Raw genomic sequence first — 13,372 nt, 5'->3', positions numbered from 1 at the left:
AAGCTTTTGATGCAGCAGAAGTGTGGAACCAATAGCGTTTAAAATCTGGCGGCCAGCCTGTGCAACTAAAAAGAAAATTCTTTGGGTTGAATGGAGATGGAGAATTGTTGTTCCTAATAGCAAAGTAAAAAGTGCAACTCAGATTGACTTACAAAGTTAATGTGGACCTGATGTGAAAAGCTATGGGTTTAAGTGTTGCTTTTTAACCCTTCCTAAGCTAACTATTTGAAAAATAAAAGATTCAATGAAGCACTCTGAAAATGTCAGCATGAAGTCCTCCTGCTTATGCTGAAATATATTTGTGGAACTTAAGTAAGATATGTGAAAAAATTTTAATTCCCCTAAACTGCATTTTTCAAAGCTGAGAAGATGCTATTTACGAAAGATACTTCTTTCTCCTCTAATGAACAGTCTATTTCTACAGGATTTTAGATTGGAGGTAGAAGGAACAATGCGAATTATTAATAAAGGATTCGATTCTGTGTTCCTCAAGTTGAGCAAAAAAACTTACTGAAATTCTCCGGAGTTTTGGTCTATAAAAGCAAAGTCAAAGACTACCAAAATATGCCCAAAGACTGTCATCTATTTTCATCATTTTGGGGCTATTTTGTTACTAGCAATGTGCCTACTACTAGATGCCTAGTTCTGGTCCCCTCATTCACGATGAGGATCAGTTTGCTCAAGGGTGGAACCCTGATTTCAGCAAGACAGTTTGCTGTGGAAGACATTCTAGTCACCCTGATGAGTAAGAGAATCAAGATCTCACTGCCTTCTTTTGTGTAATACTTTGACAGTTAAAAAAACTAATTTCACACTTTACAGTAAGTCATAGTTGTTCTCAATTAAATGCATGGAGTACGGTGACATCTATAGGAGGCTTTATGTCTCTACATTTAAAACGATTTTTCATGCTATCATGTATACACCTCAGAGATTATTGTGATATAATTTGTATGAAATATCAGAAGGTAAATTAATCATCAACATTTTAACTTAGTTAAGGTCTCTCCAGAGAGTTAAAGACAACTAGAATGCATTCTGTAAAATAAATGCTCTCAAACGCAGCTGGGAAAGCTGAAGGGAGCAGGAACAATTGCTATGGTAACCATGTAATGGGATTAAAAAAAATCATGGGAAGTAGGAAGAGACCGAAAGCAAGAACACGGTACCAAATTTGTAATAGTAAATGAATGTTGTCGTCATCACTGAAACTTCTGTATTGAACATTTTTTAATCCAGTAAATAAGAAAGCCCCAAGCAGAAAAAAAAACCCCACAGCAAATTATCTGACAGAATCTCACGTACAGATGTCTCATTGCTCCTTTCTATCTGCTCTGCACAACGCTGTATAATGTCCCACTGTAGCAAACAAAGTCATTTCTGGCACAGCAAAAGCCAAAGGAGAGAACGTCCCAAATGTTCCCAAAAGAAACAGTCTTTTTGGAAATATGAAGGGCAGTGTGACCCTCAATGTAACTGGGAGATCCTGGCTCATGTAACTGTAAAATAATGCTCCTGCAAGCACCAGCGGAATGGCCTTGAGGGTTTCTTTAGGCTGACAGGACTCCTGCACTTTCTGACTGTCTCAAGAATATATTGTTCGGTGGTCAGTTAATTAATTCTATATTTTTACTTGTGTAATTGAATATGGAAACTATCCCCAGTTCCTTTTTGGTTTTAGGATAAAAATAAAGGATAATCATGTTATCGTTGACAAATCCTTTTGTTTCTGATTATATCTGCGTGTTTAGTTAACATCTTTCATTTTTGCAGATTTAAGTGGAATGGTTCTGAATGGTTCTAAATGACTGCAGAAATGTTCCGTGCAAATGCTTTGTTCTGACTGTGAAAATTAATCTTGATTTAAAAAGAAAACCATTGACAAAAGTTTTGAACTTCTATGTAAAGATCTTTCTAACTGGACATTAGGAAAAGGTTCTTCACTGAGAGGGTGGTCAGTCACTGGAACAGGCTCCCCAGGGAAGTGGTCAGGGCACCAGGCCTCTCAGAGTTCATGGAGCGTCTGGACAACACTCTCAGTCATATGGTTTAGTTTTAGGTAGTCCTGCAAGGAGCAGGGGGTTGGTCTTGATGAGGTACATCATTGTCATTTCCACCATATTATGGCATCTCTTAAACTACTATTTCTACCTTCCTCTTCAGAGGTCAGTGCTAAATATAGCATGGGTGAGTGAGGGCAGCAGAGATGGAGGAAGAGAATAAATAATTATTTCTCAAAAAGGAAAAAGAACAGTTCAGACATCTACAAGCCAGAAACCGGTGTGAAAGGCTGAGCCTTAATGGAGGATCTGAAGAACATTTCCTTTTGATGAGGGGACTCATTCTTTCACTGGATTAGCAGATGTCAGAAAACTGAATTTTTAGTAGGCTTTTTTCTCATTTAATATTGATTAATAAAGTGGTAAAGAGCTGGAATTCCCAGGGAAATTCTGCATTTCTTTAAAATTAATTAATTCAGACTTGGAATTAAAAAAAATCCTACATTTCACAACTTAAAAATAAATAAAAATAAATCCATTCCAGTTTATTTGAAAACTTTTTTACTTTAAAAAACTCTACCAGCATTTTAGGTTTCTAAGTTTCCTTGGTTGCCAGCTTAAAAGAAAAAAGCCACTTTAAGAATCAGAACTCCCAGCAATGGCTAAGTGGAGCCTGGATGGTTGCTGCTTACTTTCTACCAAAGTTTTCAAACTAAGCTGACACAAGTTTCCAATTTAATCAAGTCAGCATGCTCTAACAGAACGTTCTATGATACACCCTGACAAACCAGGGAAACGCTGTCTCACTGAAATTACTGTTATGTGGGTCCTCAGCTGGTTGAAAAAGCTTCAATCAAAACATTATCATCGCTGCAGTCTATCCTGTGTCTACCACTGCAAGGTACCCTTACAAATAACACTCAGAAAATACTCACTGAAGGAAACACCGCCAGGAGGGATTGTGAACGCTTTGGAGGATGTGACTAGAATTAAAAATCATCTTGATAAATTGAGGAAATTATTTGAAATCCATAAGATAATTGAGTAAAGAATGATGCAAAATGCTGCACTGAAGAAAAATAAATGGGATGACTGCAGCAGACCACAAACCAAATAGAAACCAAGAAAGAAAATGTCATTTGGGGAAGGATTAGCCAGACTGCCAGAAGCAAGACAGAGGAGGTGATTATTCAAATCTATTCAGCACTGGGAGGTCACAGCTGGAAACCGATGCCCAGTTTTGGACACTACACTTGAAGGAAAACGTAAGGACAGTACAGAGAATCCACAAGAAATCAATACAAATAGGTTTTTTAGGGGAATGGCTGAAAGGATTAGCTTTGTTTACTCAAGGTGTGATGGAAGGGCATGTAACAGCCATCCTCAGATAAACAAAGTACTGTTAAGATGAGTATGATGGCTTAATGGGCTTAATTTGCAGATCTATTAGTTATTGTACACAGAAATGAACAAACTGTTTTTAGCATCCTAGTTACAGGATGTGTATAAGAATGTTAGAAAATTATCTGTGAGCAATGATCCACAAGTACTCTAGCTCATCTCAAGCATAGCACTAGATTAGCTAATATCTACTGTTTACTTTAAACCAACTTTGTTTGATTTCTGTGAATATTTTCAACCCACTACATTTTACTCTTACTGCATGTCATATTATATGCAATGAATTGCACAAGAAAAAGCAATCTCTGTATAACAGCATCTCACTTAGCAGCTAGACCTGTTCAAGCAAAAACCTGTGTCCTTAGTTCTCCTGACTGCAGTAAGACTGATGTTTATTAAATGAGCGGAAGCTGAAGTTTATACCAGTTTGGTTTTTTTCTTAGGGTCTGTGCTCAACCAGTACTAAGTCCATGAGACAAGGAATGAACTAATAACAGGCACAAACATTTTGGTTCTGAAGTAGACTTTATCTTATGTACTTGTATGAAAATGCTTCATTAGGCTGCATGGACTGCTGTTCTTTTTACATTGTCTAATTAGTAAGCAAAGTAATGCATTGGAGATAACTTACAAATTAATTTGCCGTCTTTCAGCTTACACCCATATTCACATTCTGGAACTGTTCTTAAAAACAAGACTATCCAGCCTATCACAAAAAGATGATCTTTTAGCTTCTGCCTTACTGGAGTCATGGCATTACCCCAGGGAAGTCAAAGGAAGCAAGTGGGAGTGGAGAGAACGTACCTTATATCAATGCGCAAGTACCCCGTGTTCATTATGCAAATCTGTTCCCACTCCTCAGACATCTAATTTTCTTTTGTCCATTACGCACATAAGCTTTTTTCTCAGAGAAATTATTTTGCATCCTGTATCTTTACCCTGTTGAGATTCTTGGAAGACTTTATTTAACAGGAAGAAGAGAAAATAAATTTTAATACACAAACCAAACAGTCACTAGAAGAAAAATACAAGGGTATATAATTTTTCGCTACAAAGTAAAATGCAAAAAATTGCATGATGTGCTACTGTTTTAAGGTTCTTGTTATTAAAAGGAAATGTAACTAAATCCCACAGCAATAAGTACCATGTGAGTGGTAGTTGCTATGGTAACTTATTCTTATTAAGTAGAATAAAAAAATCCTAAAAAAAAGAAAAGGCACTTTGTTGGTATGTAAGTTAAGGATGCCTCAGGGCAACGTAAAGAACATCGATGGGGAAGTAAAAAAGTATTTTTAAAAACCGAAAATAGGTGAAATATGATGATATTAAGAATCAAAACACGTATATTTTAGATTAACACTTTCAAATAAGAGAAAGGGGAATGGGATACAGTCACTGCCTAGGCCACTGTGGGTTTCAGTTATTAGGAAAGAAATCTGGGTTTAAGTCTCTTTAGAAGAGTGGAGAATGAGCAAACTATAATATCTTGTTCTTCCCTGAAGCTAAACTGGCATTTAGATACCAGTAAAGTGGAATTGACTTTCTTACTGTGGGGCCTCATTAAAGCATGGGGACTTTTCACGCCCAGTCTCCATCCCTCAAGTTCCCCCACCCCAAATCCCCACTGATAAATTTGGTAGAAAGAACTTGCAGCTACCACAAAGAAAAGACCCCAGAGAAATCTTATCATTGTCTATTATACCTGCAGCAGATACATATGTATTATTAAAGTAGCCAGCCACTGGATGTCATTGTTATTCCACAGAAACATAACGAAGAAGAATCTCTTTAACTGCAAAATCTTTCAAGCCACCCAAAATGAGAGGCAACATACATCCTAGCTTCAAGCATGTACTGTTCGAGTTAGTCTCAGCATCCTGCTTCCCAAACAGTTTAACTATTTTTAAATGGATGAATAAGCTGTGTGTCCTATATGTGGGATTTAAAATAGCTGACTAAACATCACATGAAAGAGCACGTTCAGTTGGTCCTGTACATTATCTGTCTGTCAAAGACATTTCACTTTATTTTTTTAAAAGCATTCTGCTTTGATTTTGGCTTGTAATGTTTGGAAGCACATATGCTTACTGCAAAGAATTTCTGCCCCATTTGAGGATGCAGGAAAGAACAATTTTGGCCCATGCGTGAAGCTGTTGGCTTGCTGTGTCTGCTACTTCTCTACCTCTGCACCCAAGACCAAGAATGCACATTTCTCACCCCATTTTCAGCAAGGAATCTCAGCATGTTAGTCAAAATTACTCATTATTTTAGCTCATATATCTCTTTTTTCAGTGTGAACAAAAACTGCAGGCCTACTTATGCACAGCTCTGTGCAGACCTGGTTTTGCATCCCTGTTCAGTCTGCAGTGCCAGTGTTCTGCAGCAAACGGCTTTCTGCACTACAAGGGAGAAAGACTGAAAACTCCTTGCCCTGATGAACTGGGATCCAGCCAGCTTGATTCCTGCACCATCCTCCACCACTTCTGGGATAAGCCTGCGCAATTCGCATGTGGCTCAGGCTATTATCAAAACCAGACATAGAACCGTGCAGTTCAATGGAGGTCTGGGAATAAATGCTTGCACCAGTGACCAGTACTGCAGGTATTGGTTCCCATTTTATGACAGCTTGTGTTGTAACATCTCATACTATAACTTGTAGCCATGCACTGCACTGAAAAGGCACCTGTAAGTCACCCTAGTTACAGGATTCCCATCAGGCTGGTTTCCTATTAGACCTGAGCTTAATTGCATCCTGTACCTCATTGCCAAGCCTTACACCACCACTTTAACCAACATTTCCACTGGTCTCAGTGTCATGCCAACCTGCCTAGAGTTACATGCGTGCTCGATTTATTGAGAGCTGGACTGAAACAAAAAGAGAATTAAGCTTGGGATGACTAAACTCTTACTCCTCTATTCAAGTTTCAGTATGGGATCTTTAGATTCAGCTCAAGATTTTTTGTTTCTAGTTGCGCTTAGAAGCAGGTGCTAAGCATCTGCTTCTTGGTCCTTTTCTGTACAAATAGTGTCTCCTGCAGATAGATAAGGGCTGGACATAAGGCACCTCTAGCTCGAAAAGTAGGTACTCTTCAGTTGCTTATCTCGTTACTAACCAGTCGCTGCCAGACTTCTACAACTGGGGGTGTAATCTCCCACAGTATTGCACAGAGAGTAGTCCATTAATCCTTCTCATTTTTTCCTTGCTCACCCCAGTGCTCAGAAGTGTAAATTAGAGACAGATGTGGAAGCTGGGCAGTCTTCCAGTTTCTTATTTTAGAAAAGTATTTTGCATTGTGGGCACTCGTATCTCTTCAGCCTTTCTCACAGCCACAGACACCACCACGAGGAAGCCTCTGGGTGGTTAAGTAGCATGGTTTACTAGGGCTCACATCTCAGGTAGATCTAACAGACATATGTTCAGTTAAGCTCACTCCAATTTTCCTGAAATAAAAGTAAACTTGGATAGAAGAAAATAAGTCTGAAGGTTAAGATGCATCTGGAAGTTGGCAGAAAAAGGTTAATTTCCGTTCAGTTAGTACTGAGCTGCAGGAGTAAAAATAGGAGATAAAGAGAGGTTTCATACCTGACAGGTAAAAGGCAAAGGAATTAGTTTTTCAGAAATTAACAGGAAAAATCTATACCAGAAAAAGAAGAAAACACACACACATTACGTTCTCACATCCATGTAAGATGACCCATGGCTGACCTGATCCTAGTAATTCTACCAAATTTGGGGGATATGATTAATTTCAAATCACACCCAATAACTAGTAAATCAGTAAGTTCCTTTCTACTGACTTAGGTTCAGATCCAGGGAAAGCATGGGAGGTTAGTTGCCCTCTTGGAGTCAATAAAAGTTACCCTCAGGTAACTTTTCATGTTAATCAGCACTGTTCACCGGAGGTGGGTGTGTGTGGGTGTGTGTGTGCGGGTGTGTGTGTGTTGTCGCTACGGACCTGACCCGTAATCTGCAGTATGTGAGAAAAAGGTTTTGTTTCCCCTGATATGTATCCAGGGGAAGAGGGCTGTCTGCCTGAAAAACAAATAAATTGCCTGACATATCCTAGGTAAGTGGCACCGAATGGAGTTGTCTTTAGTTTCTCTTTCAATTAATAGGAAACAGCACCTCAGGGAATCTCTAGTGCCATAGAAAAAAAACCCTAGCATGGAAAGCACTAAACCAATGAGCAGTAAGATGTTATTATATGAGCTGCTTCTGGAGAGAGAGCAAGGAGCTGCTTGGGTGATTTTTAAGGCCTTTTAGTTTCAGCAGCATTTTCTCCCTCTGAATCAATTGGCTTCATAATGCAATGAGAACATGAATTTATGCTATCTCAAAAAAAGTACAATATAGTTTCTCCCTAAAAATATGCAGGGCAGCAAAAGTATGAGGCTTTGAGATTTGGGGTTTGCCATTCAGAAGTAACAGACCACTCCTGGCACAGGTAATGGACTCTTGCTACTTTATTACATCATCATCTTTTTTTTTTTACCAGTAATTTAGGACACCAGAGTGATGGGATACCCTGGTCATTGAATTAAATCCTTGCTCCTGAAGGCCACCATACCATGTAATGACCTTTGGAAGTTTACGGATCTTCATTTGAAAACCATTTTTGGTTTTGTTCCCACTATTGGGAATGCATAGCTACATATGGCATTTTTACTTCATTTCTCTTCCAGTGAAAATCGTCTTCTAATTTCTAGGTTACATATATGTTCCATGTCCACACCAACTCACTGAAACTCATACAGAGATACACAATTTACCCAAACTGTAACATGGTGTTAATCTTCACCAGTGAATAAAATCCTAGTGCTAAATACTACAGTTGAGGAGGAGTAGCAGTGAATTGCTGTAGACAGTCATTAGATGTTCGTAAATATGTGATAAATATCTATGTGACTGCATGAAATGTAGTAGATGCTGTCTGCCCGTACCCTTAAATCCCAGGGCCAGTTCTCACTTTTGCTAATGATTTCCTGTGCTGTTTTGAACCAGTCACGCATTTCTTTTAAACTCCATTCTCTAACTGCGAATAAGCAACAGAGTTTGGTATCTACTTTGCTTCTATGTCTTGTGAATTTCTCAGACCAGGGATACTTCCGATGGTTCAAGACACACAGACACTTAAGTGCTGAACAAACCAGAAACCTGTCACATGAATAACAGGTTGCCTGCTCCTGTCACAGGAGACAGATCCAGATCTCCCACCCCTGCAGGTTTTCCTCCGCCTTTGCATATATCCTTTCGAGGTGACCTAGAGTATAGGCATGTTGTTTAGTGGTGAGAAGTTCTCCTGCACTTTGGACACATCATAGCTGCATCTGGTACCAGTGGAGGAAGAAGGAGGTGGCAATGGGCAGCCTCACCAAAGAGTTTACCCACCCTGTGACCAACCATCCCATGGGAGATATGCTCATGGGAAGAGTGACCCAGAACTGTTTAATTATGTCTGTGTCCCCAGTACAGAGCCAAAGACAACAAATCCTGAACTTGGGTGAGTACTTTGCATATTTCTACAAGTAATGAGGATAAGCTGCAGAAGCACTCAGTAAACTGTACCAATCATGTACCTTTGAAAGTTTCACTTGTACTCGGATGCTTAAATTCCTTGGGTTTACAACTTGCCAGGGTATTTATTTTTCCTTTCTTTCTGGATTTCCACACAATACCTGGCCCATCCTAGGGAGAGCATCCAATAATTTGTAGTTGCACAGCTGGAGGATTCATTATCAGCTGCTTCCTACCTTTCCTACTGCAAAGAAAGTTCGCATCACACTGTCTATAAAAAGCTCATTCAGCAAAATGTTCCTTTGGTATTCATTTGCTACCATTTTCTATGCTAAAACTTTCACACAGAGAACTGGACAGCAGAAAGTTAGACCCAAGGCCAGCAACCCCAGAAAGGAAAGATTTCCTAATTTGTGTCTGTCTAGGAGCTACTCAGATACTGTGTTTTTTTTAAAATGACAACTGAAATCTGTGGTGAAAAACCTCACGCAGTTGGTTTTTTTTTAAATTTGACTTCTAGCTGGTCAGACCAGAACTAATTGGAATTTGGCACATTTCAGCAAGGAAAGAGGCTGCAGTCACTCTTGAAAGTCATCACTTGAATTAGCACCAGTCACTTCAACAGTGGGGTATCTGGAGCACTTTAGGCTGATTTCATGGGGAATAACGGAGTAATGTTCTTTTAAAACTGGGCTGTGGCACTTTAAAAAGACAGTTCCATACAAAAGACCCTAAAATAGCACACAATATAGTGTAATAATTCTTATTCTGATTCATCCTCCCTTGCCATAGACACACGTGTGGTTTGTCAGTTGGCACTGTTCGGTGGTTTGCATATGGTGCCTTCACACTTGGCTGCAGGACAACCTACTGCTTAATTTGCACCAGAAACTATAAAATGGGAAGTTATCTTTTTTCTAAGGAACCTACACGATTTATGAACATAAATTGTCAATAGGCTCATATCTTTATATCACACAGATATTAATGGAAATGCCACCCTTCATGATTATTATAATAATATTTTATCCTGAAAAGGGTAATTATGTATGTTTAATACTTAATGAGTTTAATTTGTTTAAATGTAATAGATTTAATCCTTCAGCAAACGTGGTTAGGCTTAAAGAAGTAATTCCCTGCCTTCAAATTGCTTTGCACTTCCGCCCTCTGATGCCAGATATTTTATGTAAATCCTGACCCTAGAACTATGCCAGTTTGCCTAGTTTGGGTGCTGGTTTGGGACTGTAGAAGTATTATTGTTTGTAGCAGGCCTGGGGCAAAAGCGGTCAAGAAGGTAAAAGCCCTGAAAAAACCACGTATATTCAGACAGAGCCTATAGGAAACTAGCCTGTGGAGCTTCCAAAATAATACTGCTATATTTAGATTTCTGCAAAGATGCCAGTGATGGGCCGAAGGATTAAAGGCACAGCGCACACTTGCAGTTAACAAAGAACAGAAAACGGGACTCTTTCAAAGTTGCTGGCGCCTTTTCGCAGCTGCCACTAGATGGCATCAAATATCCTTTTATTTTGTATAAATGCTGTTTATGTTTTTTGTGCAGTGCAGGGTCATCGTTCATTTGGTCACAGCAGTGGCTTTAGATTTAAGTTTTAAGCTGCTTACTTTTATTATAACACTTCCTCGCGTAAGTTACACATGTTACTTTCTAAGTGGAGAAGAAAAATGTTCAGTTTTCCTCTCATTCCCCTTGTATTTTACGTATGTTGCTCAGCACAATGACTGCTTTTGAATTCATACAACTTTTGAGAATTCTCTAGTCTTTAAAAGAGAAATAGATCCCCATTACTCTGATTGAATACCACTGTACTGAAAAAATTACTCTACATTTACCCCCATGTTTAATTTATAACAGTTTCAGGATATACCTCTTCCATAATGATAACGTCAAGAAGTTCCCTAAAATAAACAGTCTTTAATGTACCTGCTCTCTCCACTATGCATTTATGGTTTTGCTCACCCCAATTAACAAAATGGAATGCACTTAAACCATACCAATTTTCCTAGAGCAAATTCACAAAAAAATCCACCGCATAATCAGTTAAATCACCAGAGATGCAGGAATTTATAACAGTGACAATAAATGCACAATGCGTAGAAGAAATCTCAAATGCATATATTGAATTTCAAATAAATCAATAATTAGCATCCTTGTGAAATTAGTCTTTTCTGACACTAGGCAGAGAGACATATCTACACTGAGGAATGGACTGTGTGCTAAGGAAAATGCAAACTCCCTTTGAATACATTAGTACATGGAGGTGGAGCAGTAGGGCACCACCACATTGCCATCGTCTTGAGTCTCCAAAGCAGAAAAGCCACATTTCAGCACATTGCCTTTGGGTTAGTTATCCCTGGTAACACAGCCTTAAGCCTTGTGGTTTCAGAGTTAGCTTGTCTGGGACAAGGCACTATACCCTGGGGATCTATGTATTAAGTAAACTGGAAGAGTCAGTCCAAAAGGTCTCTAGAGAAACTGGTGATCTTAAATAACTGATGGAGCTAACTATTCCCAAAAATGAAGAAATTTGAACAAATGCTATATTTTCGAAATGTAAGAGAGCTGTTGCAGAGCCAGATTGAGACCTCCAGTGCTATCTAGGCTACAGAAGGGCTCAGAACTCAATAGAAGACCATATGTGAACATGCCTATATTGGTCTGGAGAGGACCTGTTCCGGGAAACACCTGATCAAAGATGACCTGAGCAGGACTGTATAGCCCCTGTGAAGGAACCTCTGTATCTTCGTAGGGTTAATCCATTCTGCAGTTTCTAACTTGAAAACTTTTCCCATGGATAATGCAGAGCTGTCTCCATCTGAACAGAAGTTCCTCCTCCTATTACTTTGATAAAAGTTCCCTTCCATTCTCTATTTAATCTTGATAGATATGACTCTTACCATGACAGCATCTAAGTGCCTCCCAAAATACATCTGCCTATAAAAATATTTTCTCTTTCTGACTTCTTCTCATTTAGTTGGGAAAGAAATAGCTTAACTATTTTACAAAGTTTCATTCTACTATAGATTGTACCTATTAGCTTAATTGAGAGCATGAACTGATTTGAAGACTCCCTTTTAAGTGGCTAAGTCAAAAACGTTTTGTCCTGTTTCAGGTGAGATCTGTGACAAATGTTAAGTCTCTATGGGAGGAAGACTCAGAGGGATTCAGAAGGTGAGAAGGACCACTTCTCTCATTCCCTCCTATTCCCATCAGACTGTGACAGAATTGCCACCAGAGACTTCCACATAAAGGCTCCTAATACTGAAGGATGTCTAACTAACAATTGCACTTGAGATACCTCTAGTCATCATCCCACTATTAAAAGAAACTCTTACTGTGAGTTTGTTCTTAAATCATTCCCCTTTTATTTGTTATGACTTAGTGCTGCAGCTTGGAAAACCTTTAGTAAGCTCCTGTTCATGTGTTATCCTGCAAGTGTTTTCATAGTAGGACATCAAACTGATACTGCCACTCTCTTAAGACTAGGTTTTCACTCTAAAATAAATATATAAAAAAATAAATTTTAAAAAGTTGGTGGAACTAAAGCTATCTAGCAGCATATGTTTAACCCTTATCTACCATTATTCCCCACCCCTGCTAGTACATAGAAGATAATACCTATCTACTTCCAGTCACTAGAGAAGAAAGTAGTATTTCCAGAACGGGGAATTAATAATGATTGTCTTCCTCTCTCAGCTTTAGAATGCTTCATCAGAAGCAACTGGCAAGCTTCATTCTCTGCCTTATTGTCCAGAAAAATGTTGCCAAGATAATGTGATTATATATAGATGTACAAACACCTTTTTTTTTTTTTATTGCCTCATTTCAGACAATGTATATGATGAGTACATGGCCTGGAGACACTCACTTTCACCCTGAAAAATCTTATCATTCTTTCAAGTAGTTGGTACTTAAGAAAATGTGTCTTCCCTCTCCTGACATCTGCCGATTCAACCATAATTTTGGTTCAGCTCACTTGCCCCTAGTGTTCTGCTCCATTTCCAGAATTCATACTTCCTGCCTGGCCTCATTAATTTATTTTACTGTTACTATTTATTTACTATTGCAGTTTCTTTCATCACACGCAAGTATCTTTGCCCTCTGAGTTTTGCTGTCTCATTTTCAGGTTTTTTTACCACTTTCTCTTGTATGTTCTCTTTCTAAATAGTTTTGTTTCTTCGGAAGGGTAGATTTCTCATTACCTGCCTTTGGTCCTATGAGTTAGCTGTTGTGGTATCCTTTAGCCTTTCACAGTTACGACACCTAGCATAAACACACACACAAAAAAGACACAAAAAAAGTGTCAGAGGAAAAATGTATCACAAGTCATAGAACTGCACCTAAAATGTGGGTATCAGCAAAGCAGTTAAGGTTTAATTAGACCTCATTTCAAACTAGCATCCTATATTTGTACAGAACTGAATGCAGAAACAGTTT

Source organism: Chroicocephalus ridibundus, chromosome 7, assembly GCF_963924245.1.
Source record: "Chroicocephalus ridibundus chromosome 7, bChrRid1.1, whole genome shotgun sequence".
NCBI lineage: Eukaryota > Metazoa > Chordata > Aves > Charadriiformes > Laridae > Chroicocephalus > Chroicocephalus ridibundus.
Note: the sequence above shows the minus strand (reverse complement) of the source record.